Source organism: Sceloporus undulatus, chromosome 4, assembly GCF_019175285.1.
Source record: "Sceloporus undulatus isolate JIND9_A2432 ecotype Alabama chromosome 4, SceUnd_v1.1, whole genome shotgun sequence".
NCBI classification, from domain to species: Eukaryota; Metazoa; Chordata; class Lepidosauria; order Squamata; family Phrynosomatidae; genus Sceloporus; species Sceloporus undulatus.
The window spans coordinates 6,074,377-6,091,540 of record NC_056525.1 but is presented as its reverse complement, the minus strand read 5'-3'; the positions used below and the strand labels follow the sequence as shown (position 1 = coordinate 6,091,540).

The 17,164-nt window shown below is 42.9% G+C and overlaps 1 protein-coding gene across 1 annotated transcript in view; it reads right to left on the bottom strand.

Moving 5' to 3' along the window:
* The window catches only part of LOC121929286 (tyrosine-protein phosphatase non-receptor type substrate 1-like), a 199,844-nt gene extending 184,269 nt beyond the window's left edge, over positions 1-15,575 (bottom strand). Inside the window, exon 1 of the mRNA XM_042464676.1 lies at positions 15,559-15,575. The gene's annotated coding sequence lies outside the window, so the exon portion shown is untranslated. The remainder of the gene's footprint in view (positions 1-15,558) is intronic.
* Positions 15,576-17,164: the final 1,589 nt, after the last annotated feature.

Sequence of the window (17,164 nt, the reverse complement as noted above, 5' to 3'; positions counted from 1 at the left end):
AAAAGTAACAAATATAGGTACTTTTTTGTTGTTGTTATCCACCCTCGATTCAATCTCAACCCATGGCAACCTTGTAGATGAGACATCTTCAAGACTCCCTCTTCTCCTCTGCTCTGCTCAGTTCCTGCAAATTCATACCCATGAGCTCCTCAATAGAGTCCATCCATCTAGCATGTAGTCTCCTTCACTTTCTGCTTCCACCTTTCCTTGCATTATTGTATTCCCCAATGAATCGTTCCTTCTCATGATGTGGCCAAAGTACAACAGCCTTAGTCTAGTCATCTTGACTTCCAGAGATTTTTCTAGTTTGATCTGTTCTAGCACCCGTTTGTTTGAACTCTTGGATGTCCATCATGTCCTCGACAATCTTCTGCAGCACCACATTTCAAATGAATTTATTTTCTTCCTATCCACTGTCCAACTTTCACATCCATACATGGTCATAGGGTAATGTTTAGAGTAATAGATAATGTTAGGGAATGTCAAATAACAGTAATAATTTTAAAAAATAATACTGTAATACAGTTGGCCCTTCCCAATCACAGGCTTCCCAATCACATGGACTGAAGCATCCATGAATTAACCAACCCCACTCTCCCCAATGGTGGTGCATGCATATGGCCATGCCAGTGAGGTTAAACATGCACTGCGCTGCCATTGGGTAGTATGGGACTTCAGGTCCCACATTATTTAGTATACGCAGGGGTGTCTGAAATGGAACCCCTGTGGATACAAAGAGCTGAATGTAGTAGTAGTAGTAGTAATAATAATAATAATAATAATAATAATAATAGACTATCACAAACACTGGATCTGTGTTGCAAACTCCTTCCATCTCTCTTCTCCAGGCTAAACCTAGCCAGTTCCCTAAGCCAGCCTTTATAGGGATGGTTTCAAGACGTTTCACCATTTTGGTCACCCTCTTCTGGACACAGTTTCAGCTTGTCCACATCCTTCTTGAATTGTGGTGCCCAGAAATGGACACAGTATTCCAGGTGAGGCTTGACCAAAGCAGAATAGAGTGGTACTATTACTTCCCTCGATCGAGATGCTACACTCCTATTGGTGCAGGCTAGGATCAAATTGGCTTTTTAAGCTGCTGCATCACACTGTTGACTCATGTTCAGCCTGTAATCCACTAAGACTTCTAGATCTCTTAATAGACATCTACTGTTGTCCCTCCGTTCCCTTCCTTTTTTCCTCTGCCTAATGGAAGTATCCTACATTTCTCCCTGTTGAAATTCATTGTGTTAGTTTTGGCCCAGCTTTATAATCTGTTAAGATCATTTTGAATTCTGATCCTGTCCTCTGGGGTATTAGCTATCACTCCTTTAACCTCCAGGTCCCAATATGAGGAATGTATCAGTGAGAAGACCAATTTGTCTTGTGTGTTTTTCTAAAAAGCCATTTTAAAAAGTCTCTGTCTGCTACCAGGAAGTCTGTATTAACATTTCAATTGGAAATTTCAGAAAATGATGCAGCCGTGTTATCTATATGAATAGAACTGCAAGTCCTTGACATATTCCTTCTGTATTTTCCAAGGAGTGGGGCTTTCCCCCCTCTTTTGGCTTTTCTTTCCGGCTGCATCTTCCCCCTTTGTTGTTTTCACAGTTTACAATTTAATGATAATGCTATTCAAATAAAAAAGCCACCTTTACATTATTACATAATGTATGAAAGTAAATTATACTGCTATTCTTCAGGAACACAAACCACTCCTAATTCAGTGTAATAAATGTGATTAAGCCAAAGATTTGATGGGGTTTGGTTAGATAGTAAAGGTAGAGGGGGAAAGCAGGTAACGTTTGCTGCCCAAGTTCCTGATTATTGTGGAATTTAGGGATTTTTCCTAAGTTTTTACAAAAACACCCCAGATAACACTCTTCCCAACCTGTTCCATTGCTGCATTTTCCTCTCATTTTTATGACCTAATGGATGATGATTTGATAATTTTTAAAGAATGTTAGCATGCAGGTGCAGAACTACTTTGCACAGTGGATCTGCCATAGTACTACAGATTTGAAAAGATACAGGTACATCTCAGTTAATGAAGCAGTTGTGTTCCCCAGCTTTAATTCATTAACAGAAAATTTGGTACCGAAGGCAGAAATATCACTGTTAGAATAGGGATAGCTCCCTTTCCTTACAGAAGAAAGTAGAGCACTTAACATATTCAGCAAATCTCTTGTTTAAAACTAGAAAGAGGCACATCTGAAATGAAATAACCCAGCCAGTTAATCCATCCATAAGCCACACATTTTGAACCTTCTAGGGACCATTGGAAAGCTTCTTCCAAAATTCATCCAGGAATGACTACTTTTTTACCAGCCCGACTTTTCTATGGGTACATCTACACTGTAGCAATAACACAGCTTTGACACCACTTTAACCACCCCATCCTACAGAATCCTGGGATCTGTAATGTATCATAAGGCATCAGCACTTTGGGGCAGAAAAGGCTAAAGACCTTGCAAAACAACAAATTCCAGGATTCCACAGGATGAAGCTCCAGCATTTAAAAGTTGTATCAAACAGCATTATTCCTACAGTGTAGATTCATCCAAGGGAGTCAGTGTAGTGTAGTGGTTTCAGCACTGGGCTCTGGAGACCACAGTTTGAATCCCTGCTCAGTCAGAGAAACCCATGGGGTGACTTTGGACAAGTCACACTCTCTCAGCCTTAGAGGATAGCAATGGCAAACCTCCTCTGAAGAAACCTATCAAGAAAACCCCATGATAGGTTTGCCTTAGGGTCACCATAAGCCAGAAATGACTTGAAGGCACACAACAGTGGCGACAACAAGATGTATCCTATGATTTTCATTTTTGAAATCAAGATCTATGCTTTTTAACATGCGGGGGAAGGGGGTTTGATGGAGCAGGCCTATCAGTTTCCTTCCTTTCTCTTTGTTCTGTTGTTCATGCATGGTCAGTAAAGGGGCAGCTGTCGTTTGCCTTGCCTGTTGTCGAGTGCTTTGGCACACACAAATACAGTAGGGTCAGCTAGAGTGGAATGCCACAATTTCTCAGCTCAAGCTTTATGGCATGCAGACAGGCTGCTCCAACCTGACACTAGGTCCAGCCCTTCTTTATCATCCTTTTGAAGCCAAAGCCAACACTGCTTAAAAAAACTCTAGCTGTGCAGTGGATGAGGATGTAACCCAAGATCCAGCTCTCAGTCACCCTTCTGTGACCTTCCATATCAGGTCAATATAAAAAAAGGGGATATCTTAGGCAAGTAGCCCAAACAGGGGCTCCCCAGTTCAGGAAACCCACTATACCAGGTTGATCTGGATGGCTCAGCATGGGAGAAGCCCAAGGCACTTAGCCATAATGGGACCTCTCAACACTGGAATCAGCATATTCCCTTCTCTATGGGGAGGTAGTAGTGAATTGGACTGGGAGATTGTTTGCATATAGAAGACAAAGGGAGTTTCCTTCTGGGAATGAAACTCTTTTCATTTGAGAACATTCAAGCAGATTGCCCAGTTGTTCTTGTATATTGCACCACATTCTTCTCCCCTGAGAAAGTTGCTTAAGTCTATCAGCTCCTGAAATACTGCCCTTAGAACCAATTTCTGGGTACAAATATGAGTGCCTAGGCACTAGCAAATTGATCTAGTCTGAAACAGGGCAGCAACTCAGCATCTCAGCAATTGGCCATCCCACATTCCATAGGTGGCTGTTGAGCCATCATCATCCTAGCATCCCTGAGACTGGAGCCACACTTCAGGATCGATACAGTATTGCCCCTTAGCAACCCTGCAATTTGCTATATTCTAATATCTTTGCTTCATTAGTTGTTGTGTGTACGTGTGAGAAGAGTGTTTGCATATGTGTTGATTCTTTTTGTATAAATAAAATACATTAACTTGTAATCTGCCTCTGGAGTTCCTGGGGTTTGGAACTGTTATACAAAGACCAAACTCCCAGCCAGAACTTACCCCTGGCCTTCTCGCTACTAAACAATTGAACTAATTTAATTTCCCCATTGAATACAATTTGTGGGTGCCCTGTCAGGGCCTCCTGCAATGTTGGTAACAAGGAGGAAAAGAGGGTTGGGCAGGCATAGAAAGCAACAGCTTGCTTTTGTCTGAATCTACAGGGAAGGGCAAGATTCTGCTTCCTTTTCTCTCCTTCCTGCTGAGTTAAATGAGTGAAAACTATTTTTGAACTCAGTTCATGGTACTTGAAGTTGACTGAAAATGATGGGAGAAACTGAGAGGAGGAGAGAGAAACTGGGACATCATAAAAGCAGGACAACAGAGGATTAATTGGGACTATGCCTGCCAAATCAGGACAGTTGGAAGGCTTTTTTTTTTTTTGGTAAGGATTAACTTAAAACATGTTAAACCATTTAACACTTAGAACAGGATAAAAATCATTCAAGCCATTTAAGACCATCCATGAGCACATTTGGACAAACTCAACCATGCTCCCAAAGCTTGAGTAAATCACCCTGCTTTTGCTTGGCTTCAGAATGAGAGCAGCATTGGTGCTGATTTTAGGAGATGATATTCTGAAATTTGGGTGCCACAGCAGAGAAGGGGCTGAATTGAGCTGGAGGACCTTCGCATGACTAGGGAAGAGTTTTCTCCTCCAGCATGACTTATTTGTGATCCTTGTAGGTTTTTAATTGTACTATGCTTTTGGGTTGTAAACTGCTTTGAATCCCAATTTTTTGGGGAAAAGCAGGATACATATAAATATAACAACGACAACAACACCTCCTCTATGGTCAACTTCCAGCAGAGTCACGCTGAGAGATTCCTAAAGAGAACGTATTAATCAAATTCGTGAATAATCAAATCTGCAAAAGTGGATGGCCGACGGTAATTGCAAGGGCAAAAAGCAAAGGAAGGAAGCTATTAATTAAAAGCACGAGTGAACATTTGCTGAGTGCAGTTTATGGGCTTTTTTTGTTGTTGTTTGAATAGAAGTGGTAATTATTATTAACCATTGCCAGCAGATAGATATTGGAGCTAACCTTTTATTAACTTTCTGCAGAATAGCTTACCATACCAAATAATTATTCTACAAAAAGTTAATAAAAGGTTTGCTCCAATATCTATCTGCTCCAATATTAATTAACTAATTAAGGAATGTACATACGCACACATACATACCTACATATTAATGGACTGATAAATTACAATAAGAAGTGTGTTTTTGTTTATGGTGATGATAGTGGAAGCGTAATTAAGGTTTAGTTATAAGAGATTTGGATGGGATTGGATGTAAATTTTATTTCTCTATCTTTTCTTTTCTCCTTTTTCTTTCTTTTTCTCCCTTTCTAGTCTTCATTTCCCTCTCCCTCTTCTTACACATTTTTTCTTATATATTTTATGCAGTATGTGTTTTCTTTGCACATTTTTATTCTGTATTAGAGAACCCTAATACAAATAATGTTTTAAAAAACAAGATTCATTTCTAAGTAAAATTCATAGGAAACTTGTGTCCATTGCTGACAGCTACTGCTGGATAATAAACACGAAGCGCCATCCAGAATCATCAGCTGAATTCTTCTTCTAATTGATTGTCAAAAAGCACTGTTTCAGAAGTGCTAACATACTGCAGGCCAGAAGCAACTTTGGCAAATTTACCAGCTTATTAGGAGGACAGGAGACTGAATCTATTTTATAGGATGTAGTTCAAGAAGAGCTGCTTTTTTTTTAAAGGAGGATTTTCAGATTTAGCTCAGGGAAGATTTAAGGTAAAAACCTATCTGAAAGTATTTGATGAAGGATCATTTGATCTAATGGAGGAGATGCTTATTTCTCCTGAAGGCTAAGCTGCAGGACAGAACTTTCTCTTAATACTTTCAATCCTCTTGTAGAAACTTTGAGAATTATGTCGTCCTCCAGAGGAGGGTGGACTATGGGGCTGGGCAGAATGCCCCTAAGGGGCGGCCTGCAGCCACCTCCGTGTTTGCCAGATCAGTACAGTGGCAACTGCACTCCATGGCCCTGATCTGGCCTTTCTGTGATGCAAAAAGGAGCTGCAAAAAGTCACTCCTTTTTGCACCCTGGAAAGGGTGCCATAGCCACTAGTGCCACAGCTTTACAGCGCTCCTTTGCTGCTACATCACCTAAACACAGCGCCAGAGGAACACCATGACACCACGCACCATGTGGTGTGGCGCGTGGCATCATGCCGCCATGGGGCCAGAGTTGTGTGTGCATCATGTGGATGCCATGCTTGACTACACCCCCAGGCCGGCCTTAATGGCTGGTCTGCACAGGCTCTCAATCTCCCAGCAGCTATAGCCAGCAGAGCCAGTCATGACAAATTCCAGATTACAACATCCAATAATATTTGAAAGGTTGCCCAACTCCATTTTAGGCTGAAGTAGAGTCCACATTTGTGGCTCTGACTTTTGCAGATTAAATTATTTGTGGATTTGATTAATTAACTTCCACTCTGGAGGACCTAGAGTTGTAGGTCATCTTTTGTGGTCATCATCCAGCAGATGTTGACCATAGAGTTACTCTGGAGGACCTAAAAATTCCTAGAGAGATGTTTCTTAGGTTAAAAATAGTACTGATTTTTTTGTGTGGTTTTTCCAGGTACATGGGGGTCCTGTGCCCCTAACCCCAGCAAATGTGGAGGGCCCACTGCATTGCCTAAATTAGACTTGTATTGTCATAGAAAATGAAATTGGCATTCAAGGATTATCTAATACACATAGCACACAATTATACCACCATGATTCCACTTTAATTCCTTGGTTGTATGCTACAGAATCCTGGGGTCTGTAGTTTGCTGAGACACTCCTGCGCTCTGGCTAATTCTAAATACTCTTCTCCAAACTGCCAATCCCAGGATATCATAGGACATGGATCCAGGGTAATTAAAGTGGAATCATAGCACTCTCATAGTATGAAGAGACCCCAAGTGACTCCAATGTCCATGAGGGTGATGCATCCACTTTGGGTTTTAGTCCAAACTCTAAAGGAGCTGGGAACTGCTGAATCTGTTCTCAAGATAGGACTCAGCACTTTGGACAGTTAGGGGGGATACAGACCGGCATTTTGTGCCAGCTTGTGGGTGGAGTGACGGTGTAGCGTCTGCATACTCAATGCCATGACCCTGCCCCATGATGCCATTTTGGTACAGACCCATTTACATGGTGTGTGCCATGATGACGCCACTGTGGAACAGTGCCCAAACGGCACAGCGCAAAAGGAGAGTCATCATGTCACACTGCCGCTCCTATGAGGCCCCTTCCAGGGAGCCGCTTGGGGTGGCTTCTTTTTGCTCCTTCCAGGGAGCAGATCGGTGCCGCACCGATCTGAGGCAAAAAGGGGCGGCTGCATGCCACGCATCTGTATAGACCCTGAGTTCCTTTCAAGTTTAGATGCCATCCCTGAGCGGATTCATTGCCTCACTGAAAGTGGACCCATTAACCTCCACTGGCTAATGCATACACCAAGTGAGGATAAAATACCAGCAGATGCATTGAAACAGGACCTGAACAGGTGAGCCGGAGTATTTGCTAGACTCTTATAATGAGTGCCCAGGTCAAAATCTGTAAAAGCTGGAGCTCTCGACTTACAATAAGGGAGGATGGGAAGAAGAACATCCCCATAGGTTTCCTTGCTATCACATCTTTCTCTCTTTTTCATTTTTTTTAAAAAAGCACTCCAAAACTTGTTCTTTTGTTAATGAAAAACCGAAGGGCAGACGAAGAGAGACTTATTGCGAGAACAGAAGGCCAGTTCGGGAGAGGTAAATCCCCAACCGATCAAAGTTTGGCCAAAATCAATGCACAGACGAGGAATGCAGGATCCCAGCTACAAGACTAACTCCCTGCTGCTCCTTCGCTAAATCAAACCCACCGCTTCTCAACCTGTCTGCCTTGTGAAGGGAAAGGGAGGCAGATATTAGGATTGCCTTTAGAGCTGTTAAACATTACAGTCCTATACAGAACAACAAACAAACATTGAAACCAAGTCTAAACTGGTTATTTGGGCCAGATTGCTGTTGGGTAGGGGAGGAAATGGCTCCCTTTATTGTCTCATTTTAATCGTTCATATGCCTCCGTTTTCCCATGAACGAGACTAAAACTTGAAATTACAGGAAAAGAGATTCCAGCTAAACATTAGGAAGAACTTTCTTAGCAGTTCGACAATGGAAGATGCACTTTGGAGGCTTGGACTGGATGGTCTTTGGGATCTCTTCCAACTCTATGATTCCATGAAGGTGGTTTGCAAATTATTAAAACTAGCACAAACTAAAAGCATGCAAAAACCAAAAACTCCTCTCTCTCGTTCGCCCTCAGTCTCCAATATCCAAGACAGCCAAATTTTTACGAGCTTTGCTCTCTGTTTCACCACCATCACAAACCTGTCTCAGTGCATGTCATTTTCAAGACAATTCTCTCACCCTGAGATTTCTCCCTCTTATCCCAAGGACTGGAGGAGTTGGAGATCTGGAAACCCTAACTACCTTCACCCTACTCCATGTCTAATATATTAGAGGAAGAATCGTTCACTGAAAGAACATGAGGAGAAGGCTTACTCCTCCTGTAAGAAGGTGTCCATGCTAGGGTTTGCTAAAGTTACCTTTCAAAAAAATATCCCAGAATCCTTGGGGCAGGGCTTTCTCTTGGTACCATCACTGTTGTGGTTTTTTTAGGCGGAAGCCTCTTGGAAAATGTTACGTTTGAGGAGGAAGGAACGACAGAGAAATAGGTGCGTGTGCAAAAAACAGCATTTCTTAAACAGAAAAAAAATATTTCTGCAAAGATAAAAACATTTTCTGTGCAAAAAAAAAAAGCAACACGTGAAATTTGCAAAGAATAAGTCCAGAACTGTGAATGAAACGGTGTAGTTTTCAAAGATTTTCTTGCAAGGGGATGGCTAAAACTTTCCATTGCTTCCTTGAGCCCCTGGGGATATGTTGAACCTGGCTTGGTGTCCCATTAGCAGATTTCTAGACATCTGAGCATGGACTCCTCATGTTCAGTCTAACTTGGGATGCATCTACACTGTAGAATCAATGCAGTTTGGCACCCCTTTAACTGCCATGGCTCCATCCTACAGGATCTGGGGATGTGTAGTTTTGTGAGGCATTACCACTCTTTGGCAGAGATGGCTAAAGGCCTTGTAAAACAACAAGTCCCAGAATTCCATAGGATGGAGCTACAGAACTTAAACTGAATTATTTCTATGGTGCAGATGCATTATTGGTTATACTCTGCTGGCTGGTGACTCCAATGTAATTGGAAACACTGAATGCCCTCTGGGTTTTACTCCAAATTTTATATTATGCACCCAAAGTGCTATTTCAGAGATAGGGACTGGCATCTGATGGCATTTCTTTGATAGTTTGGACAAAAACCTGCTGACATCAGACCCACCACACCGACTGTATCTGGAAGGAGAATTATTCAGTTATTCAGTCAGCACAGCTGTTTTCAGCCTGCCGGTGGTTTTATATATAGAAGGGGAGTGAAAGAGAAGAGAGAAAATTCCTGGAGGTTTGTTTGGCTTTGGCATGTCTGGGCTGTTCTCTGCTTGCCAGCCCAAAAGTTTCAGACAACCTGCGTAGAAGCAATTAGAGAGCGGAGAGATGGAACGGCAGCCGAGAAGAATTAGGAAGGAGTCTTACTGAGTTCCAGAAAAGAAAAAGGAAAGGGAAAAAAGGATATTTAAAAAAAACCCACAAGGACTCAGCCACCCGGGAATCTCTCTTACTAACTCCCGACTGAAAAGCAAGCAGGGGGTAGGCGCAGAATTTGTGCAAAGGCACATCAGACGACTTCAGGGAGAGTTTCCCACTGACTGGGCGAAGGAGAAGAGATGGTAAAATACATAGCAGACATTTGAGGTGTCCGCTATGCCAGCGGTGGAGTGAATCAGCTCCGGGTTTTAGTACAAACTTTCAAGGCCATGGCAGTTAAAGTGGGGTCAAATGGCATTATTTCTGCAGTGCAGAAGCAGTCTAGCTTGTGGAGCTTCCAGAAAATAACAACACACAAATCAGTTGAAAACACAATATTTTCCACGTCCAAAACAGTTAACTAAAAACAGTGACCAGAAAGTAACAATTATATATGGTGCGAGTCAAGTTACTATAATGTTAAAGAAATCTAATGTGACCTGACGTCTCTGCAAGCCTTCAGAGAAACTGTCCGCTTGAAATTCCTTCAAAGATGACTACACTTGCTTTCCTGTGAAGAAGCACTGAATGCCTCTATGGTGTTGGCACATGTGTATAAGCTGAGAATGAATTTTCACACACAGCTGTACATCCACCAAGGTGTAGATCCAGCAAGCTGCAGCATACAAAAAGGACATGGATGGAGAGGATTCCTTGTACTGGTATAATGCCTTAGGACTCCTAGATCAGGGGTTTCCAACCTGAGGTGCCTGCACCCCTTGGGGGTGTGAGATGAAATTTGAGGAGGTGCAACAAAGATACTTATGTGAATCTAGATACTTATCTAAATCTTGGAATCACCTGAATCCACAGGCAGACCTGTGAATCACAGTCTGCAAGGCAGTCCCACGTTTTGACAAAACCATGAATGAGAAGCAGGAGCAAAGAAGTCATTGAATTTTATGTTCTCAATTGGAATTAATTTTACTATTTAAAAAAAAATCTGAATAAATTAGAATCTATTGATCAGTTTAGATTTGCATTCTATGCAAAGAGTTAAAAGCTGGTTTTTTTTTTTAAAAAAAACAACAACACAAAACTTCAATTTGTTCACCAGCAGTATTGTATGTGGTTCAATTTGTGATTCAAAAATTATAAATTAGACTTATTCATCTTCAAATGGGATATTACTTTGGTAGCAGATGTGGACATTAATCAAATTTCCTAGGGGTGTGGGGCACAGAAAGGTTGGGAATCACTGTCCTAGTTCCATTTTTGCCACTGGAGGACCAAATAAGCTCCATGGCATGGAGTACATGGGGTCAATTTCGACTGATCCACCAGTTACAGCCTTTCCTGAATAGGGAACCTGTATTAGCCACAGTTATACATACACTTGTAATTTCCCAATTAGACTACTACACAGCACTCTGTTTGGGGCATCCCTTGAAGGTTATTGAGTAACTGTAGCTAACGCAAAATGCAGCAGCTGGTAGACTAATAATAAATTATAATAATAAATTTTTATTTATATGCCGCCCTTCCTACGATCAGGGCGGCTTACATCAAATTAAAACATAGTGTACAAACAGATTAAAATCCACAACAATAAAATCAAGCAAACAAGCAAAAAAAGCCCCATAGCCCAACCTCTTGGCCACGGAAGAGGAGGGAGGCCCACAGGATTTTTATTCGGGGAATGCCTGTTGGAATAGGAAGGTTTTAAGATCCTTCCTAAATTGGGCCAGGGTGGTAGACGAGCGGAGCTCTGTGGGCAGCGCATTCCAAAGGGCTGGGGCAGCTGTGGAAAACGTCCTCCGAGAAGTGGAGACTAACCTAGCCCCAGGCACCTTCAGTAGCTGCTGCCCAGACGTTCTGAGGGTGCGAGGCGGAATGTACGGGGAGAGGCGGTCCTTTAGGTATCCTGGGCCCAAGCCATTTAGGGCTTTATAGGTAATTACCAACACCTTATATTGAGCTCGGAAGCGGATGGGCAGCCAATGGAGATCTTTTAAAACCGGTGAGACTACTCACTTGAACATTCAGAAATGATATAACAGCAGTTCTGAAGAAACTGCACTGGTTGCCAATACACTTCTGGTCTGAATTCCAGGTGCCCTAAATGGCTTGGACCACTGGCATACATTGTACCTGGTGCAGATCATTTCTGAATGCCCCCATCCTCTCTCCAACAACATTTTCTGGGTCTGACCGAGCTACTGGATGGGTGGGAAAGGGAGGCGACTCTCTTTATTACCTGGCCAGCAGAGCCCCCAGACCCAGAAGATAGCTCAGTCCCACCAAGTGGGTCTGAGGGCTCTGCTGGTCGAGTGGCCACTGGTGGAACTGGGCCGTTCCTGACCCTCCACAGCCTGAGAATTGTGGTCAGTTCAAGAGGTCCTCCTCTGTTGTCCCAGAGATAATATGACAGAGGACCTTCTTGCAGTGGCACCCCAGTTGAGGAATGCTCTCCCTTTAGAGCCCTGACAGGCACCAACATCATTGTGGCACCACGTCAAAACTTGTTATTTTAACTGAAGCCCTTAGGTCTAATTGGTTTTACCCAGGCTGTACATGTGCTATGGTTGTATTATTTAAAGTTGTTTTAAGCAGTTTAAATTTTTTTTTAAAAAAATAAACCATGATTTTGGGGAAGACACATTCTTGTAGCCTCAAGAGAAGGCAACGTCAGACCTCCTCTGAACAAAGCTTGCCAAAAGAAAAAAAAGGCCATGATAGGGTCAGCAGGATTTGGAAACAACTTGAAGGCACACAACAATAATGACAATATATTGTTAATCTTTTAAAAATGTTATTTGTTGCTTAACATTCTTTCTTTCTTTCTTTCTTTCTTTCTTTCTTTCTTTTGCATGCCGCGCTGAGATCTTTAAATACAGGACAGGACATAAATATTTAAATAAATAAATAAGCAAGCAACCTGGTAAAGTCTTAAGTGCTGGGATTTTGCAGTACGCTATCATTTTCTTTGGATGCCTAAACTGTATTTCTAAATACTCCAATGCAATGATAGAAATTTGGAGACTGCAGCAAAATTTCATGGTGGAGGGGCAGAACATTTATTTGGATGTAATGTCCTTATTCTCTCTTACCCCATTGCTACATTCCTGGCTAGAGACAGGCTGTCATTTCCAAGAGGCAATTTCAAAAGCGTCTTGAGAAAGACTTGACATCCCAGGATGAGAACAAATTTAATATCATCTTTATTGTTACTGTTGTTGTATGCCTTCAAGTCATTTACTGACTTATGGCAACCCTAAGGAGACTCTATCATGAAGTTTTCTTGGCAGGATTAGTTCAGAGGGGTGGGTTGCTTTTGCCTTCTTCTGAAGCTGAGAGAGTGTAACTTTCCTAAGGTCACCAAGTGGGTTTCCATGGCTGAACGGAGATTTATCCCCTGTCTCCAGAGTCGTAGTCAAATACTCAAACCACTACCACTGCTTCTATTCAAATATTTGTTTTCTTTCCCTGCAGATTTCAGAAATACATTAAAACTGAGCAAAACCTGTTTGGCCAGAATGAAGAGTATGCCCTAGAGGAAGGGATCCCTCTTTCAAACCACTTTGATTACGGTGCGTCAGGAGAAACAAGCCTCCATTTCCACGTGAATTTTGTGAATTTTTTACAGCTGGTGGGGAAGCGGCATCATCACATCTGTTCAACAAACAGGACAGACTCTATAGGCTAGGAAGAAAAACACCCCAAAGATAAAACTGTGGCTGAACTTTTTCCAAAATGCTGAACAGGGCTTCGAACAGCTATTTATGGACTACAGGCGTCCCCAGCATTTCAATGATCCAGTCTTTCAACTCTATTAAATTATTACCAGAACTCATTTATACGATGGACAGTCCACCCTTTTGACAAATATAAGCACAAATATAAGTATGAATAGCAAGTATAACACAAGTATTATAAGCACACAACAATGATTATAAGCTAATGGCATAATTGAGACAGCATGGCATAGTGGTTTGAGTGTTGGATTGTGACTCTGGACATGAGAGTTCAAATCCCAGCTCAGCCATGGAAACCCACTGGGTGACCTTGGGCAAGTCCCACTGTCTCAGCCTCAGGGGATGGCAATGGAACCCCCCCCCCCCCCCGAACAAATATGGCCAAGAAAGCCCCATGTTAGATTCACCTTAGGGTCTCCATAAATTGGAAACTACTTGAAAGCACACAACACCATCAACAAAATGGCATAGCAGTGGGATTGGGAGCTTAGAATCATAGAATTGGAAGAGACCACAAAGGCCATCCAGTTCAACCCCCTGCCATGCAGGAAATCTAAATCAAAGCATCTCCAACAGATGGCCATCCAGCCTCTGCTTAAAGACCTCCAAGGAAAGAGTTTCTATCATCCTCCGAGGGAGTGCGTTCCACTGTCGAACAGCCCTTACTGTCAGGAAGTTCCTCCTAATGTTGAGGTGGAATCTCTTTTCCTGCAGTTTGCATTCATTGTTCCACGTTCTAGTTTCTGGAACAGCAGAAAACAAACTTGCTCCCCCCTCAATATGAGATCCCTTCAAATACTTAAACAGGGTTATTATATCACCTCTTAACCTTCTCCTCTCCATCTTATTGATGGTTTTTTTTTCCTGTCAGTGATACATAACAAAATTCATGGACACAGCAGAAACAATTTGGAGGTAGAGTGATACGTAACACGAAATATGCTATTTTCAAACTTTAATTGCGGTTTAGAAGTTGCACGTGATAAAGTCCTACAACTCTGGAGAACAAAGTCTGAAACCCTGCTTGATCATGGAAAGCCACTGGATGAACTTGGGCAGGTCATGCTCTCTCAGACTCAGAAGAATGCAAAGGCAAACCCTCTCTGAATACAGGTCAGCCCTCCGTATCTACAGATTTTTTTTAAAACTCACGGATTTAAGTATCCATGGCTTGAAAATATTCAAAAAATATATAAATTTCCAAACCAAACCTCGTTGTTGCTATTTTATATGAGGGACACCATTTTACTAGATCATTGTATTTAATGAGGCTTGAGCATCTACAGATTTTAGTATCGCAGGGATTGGGGGGGGGGGGGGGCTAAAACCAAACCCAAAGAGCTCACTTTACTATGGCTCCAACTTCTGATATTTGTAGTTTGATGAGGGACTTTGAATTCTCTGCTAAAGAATTTAACCTGTTACCTGGAGTGAAGCACTAAAGCTCTCTAGAAGAGCATTCTAAGGTGCTCACTAAACTATGAAACCCAGGATCCCCAAGCCTGGAGCTACAGCAGTTAAACTGGCACCAAACTACTATAATTGTATAGTGTGGAACTGTGACTTCATGATACAGGGAGCCAGATTATTAGGGTTGGTGTCACCTAGTGTGGGTGCCTGGAAAGGGCTGCCAGGGTGGATGGCGGCAGCGCAGCCTGTCCTGCCCTGCCCATCCTTCCTTCCAGCTGCCTTGTTTGCTCACCCTTGCCATCCCTTCAGCCAGATCCAGAAAGGGCTGTCAAGGGATGGGTGGGTGGACAGAAACAGTAAACCGTCCCACCCTCCATTCCCTCCCACTTCTTTGCACACCCACCACCCATTACCTGGCCAGATCCAGAAAAGGTTGCTGGGGGGCAGTGTCAGCCTGCTCCCTCCTATTCCTACCCCTCAGTTGCCTGCCACCCATGTAGACCCCAAAAAGACTGCCAGGGGAGCAGTGGTATCGTGTTCCATTTCCCTTTCCTTCTCTCTGCTTCCCTCATCCAACCAGCTGGCCAGACCTTGCAATGTCCAGGGCTCACTGGGTAGCAGGCTGGGCACCTGGCTGGGCAGGAGGGCAACACAGTAGGAGGGAAGGCAGGGTTGAACAACGCTCTGTAACAATTCCCCTCTATCCCTCCCTCCTTTCAAGGAGGGTCCCTGACTGGCACCGGGGGGGGCAATGGGGGGGAGGTGAGGCAGATGAAATGGAACCACCCTACCTGATGTTCACCCCCTCTGAGCTGTCACCAGGTGCAGTCTGCCCTTCGCACCTCCTTGTGACGCCCCTGCCGGAACATTTGGTCTCCCTGGCAATACCTGTCAAATGAAATGCATTAATGGCATCATATTATGCTTTTAAACACATCATGTTACTGTGCTCAGTTCCCTTCCCAACCTTTTCCAGTGACAGTTTATGCAATAGGGCAGGAAAATACTTGTCTCACTTTTATGCTGTGTGCTTCTTTTAACCAATATTGCCAGGGAGATGCATGAGGAAGGATTCATCTGGATAGGTGGCAGCTATGCCCCAGTGACATAGCATTAGAAACTCTCTTTCAGGGGCAGAAAACTGGCCTCTGACTCCTGCATATCAGAATGGGATTGGACAAGATAGCCTTTGTGGTGTCTCCTGGCTGTATGATTCTGTGCACACTGTTGTGCACAAGCATTTGCCCTTCACTCAGAAATCAAACTTCCAGAAACCCAGCAAGTGAGAAAGGCACCAAAACAATTATACTGTGCACCAATGCCGCATAATTGTACAATACCCCTGGGGAAGTTCAGCAAACTGAACTTGGACTTGGCCTGAGTTGTTCGCATTGCATTTTTATTTTGCCACTTACAGCTGCCAGTTCTTAAACTGCTCTTTTCTTAAAACTGGTATGCTTGTAGGGTTGTTTTCAACACAATTTGCAGTCTTTTTATCAAACTATATGATTCTATATGTGTGTTGTGTGATGTGTTTATGTTGCATGATGGTGTATTTGGACATCATCTCATGGAGAAAGAAAAGACAAACACTAATGTAAGGGAAGCACCCACCAGCATCTCCTCAGAAGCAGAATTAAGAGACAGAGGCTCTATCTGCAATTCAGAAATGATGCAGTTTGACACCTCTTTAATTGCCATGAATCACTGCTATGGAATTCTGGGATCTGTAATTGTTGTTTGAGATATTTAGCCTTCTTTGTCAGGCAGCTCTGGTGCCACAGCAAACTACACTTCCCAGGATTCCACAGCATTGAGCCATGACAGTTAAAGAAATGAATTATTTCTGCTATGCAGATCCAGCCAGGGTTTGAGGTGGACAATTAGAGTTTGGAGAAAGTACCTTTCTGAGTCAAGATTCTATGTGATGTTTATGAGGCATAAAGTTCCACCAGTACATTTACACCAAGGTCCATGAGAGCAATATTTGCCAGCCAGCAATGGCACTAGAAAGCTTTCTTGGTGTCCCCCTGTGGCCAGTTGGTGGCCATTTGGGTTGTGGGGCAAAGCTGTGCTCAAGTGCACAAATTATTATACAAGGAGGTACTCTTGATACCCCCCAATGCAACATTGGAAAATAGTGAAACTGGCCTAACACCTGGTTACGAACCCTCCAACATTTCACAAATGAAAACTATATGGTTTTCACATATGGCCAAGCAACATCAGAGTGTGGTCAAGATGGGAGAAGTTCTTAATCAGGAAGAACCCATAACCCAGGAGAGGCTGAAGCAGTTTGCTTTTGCCTGACCCTACTGCCCCCTTCTCTCCTCTCACCTGTGCTAAGTTAAATGAATGGAAACTACTTTTAGTTTGCAGTGATGGAAATAAGCTGAT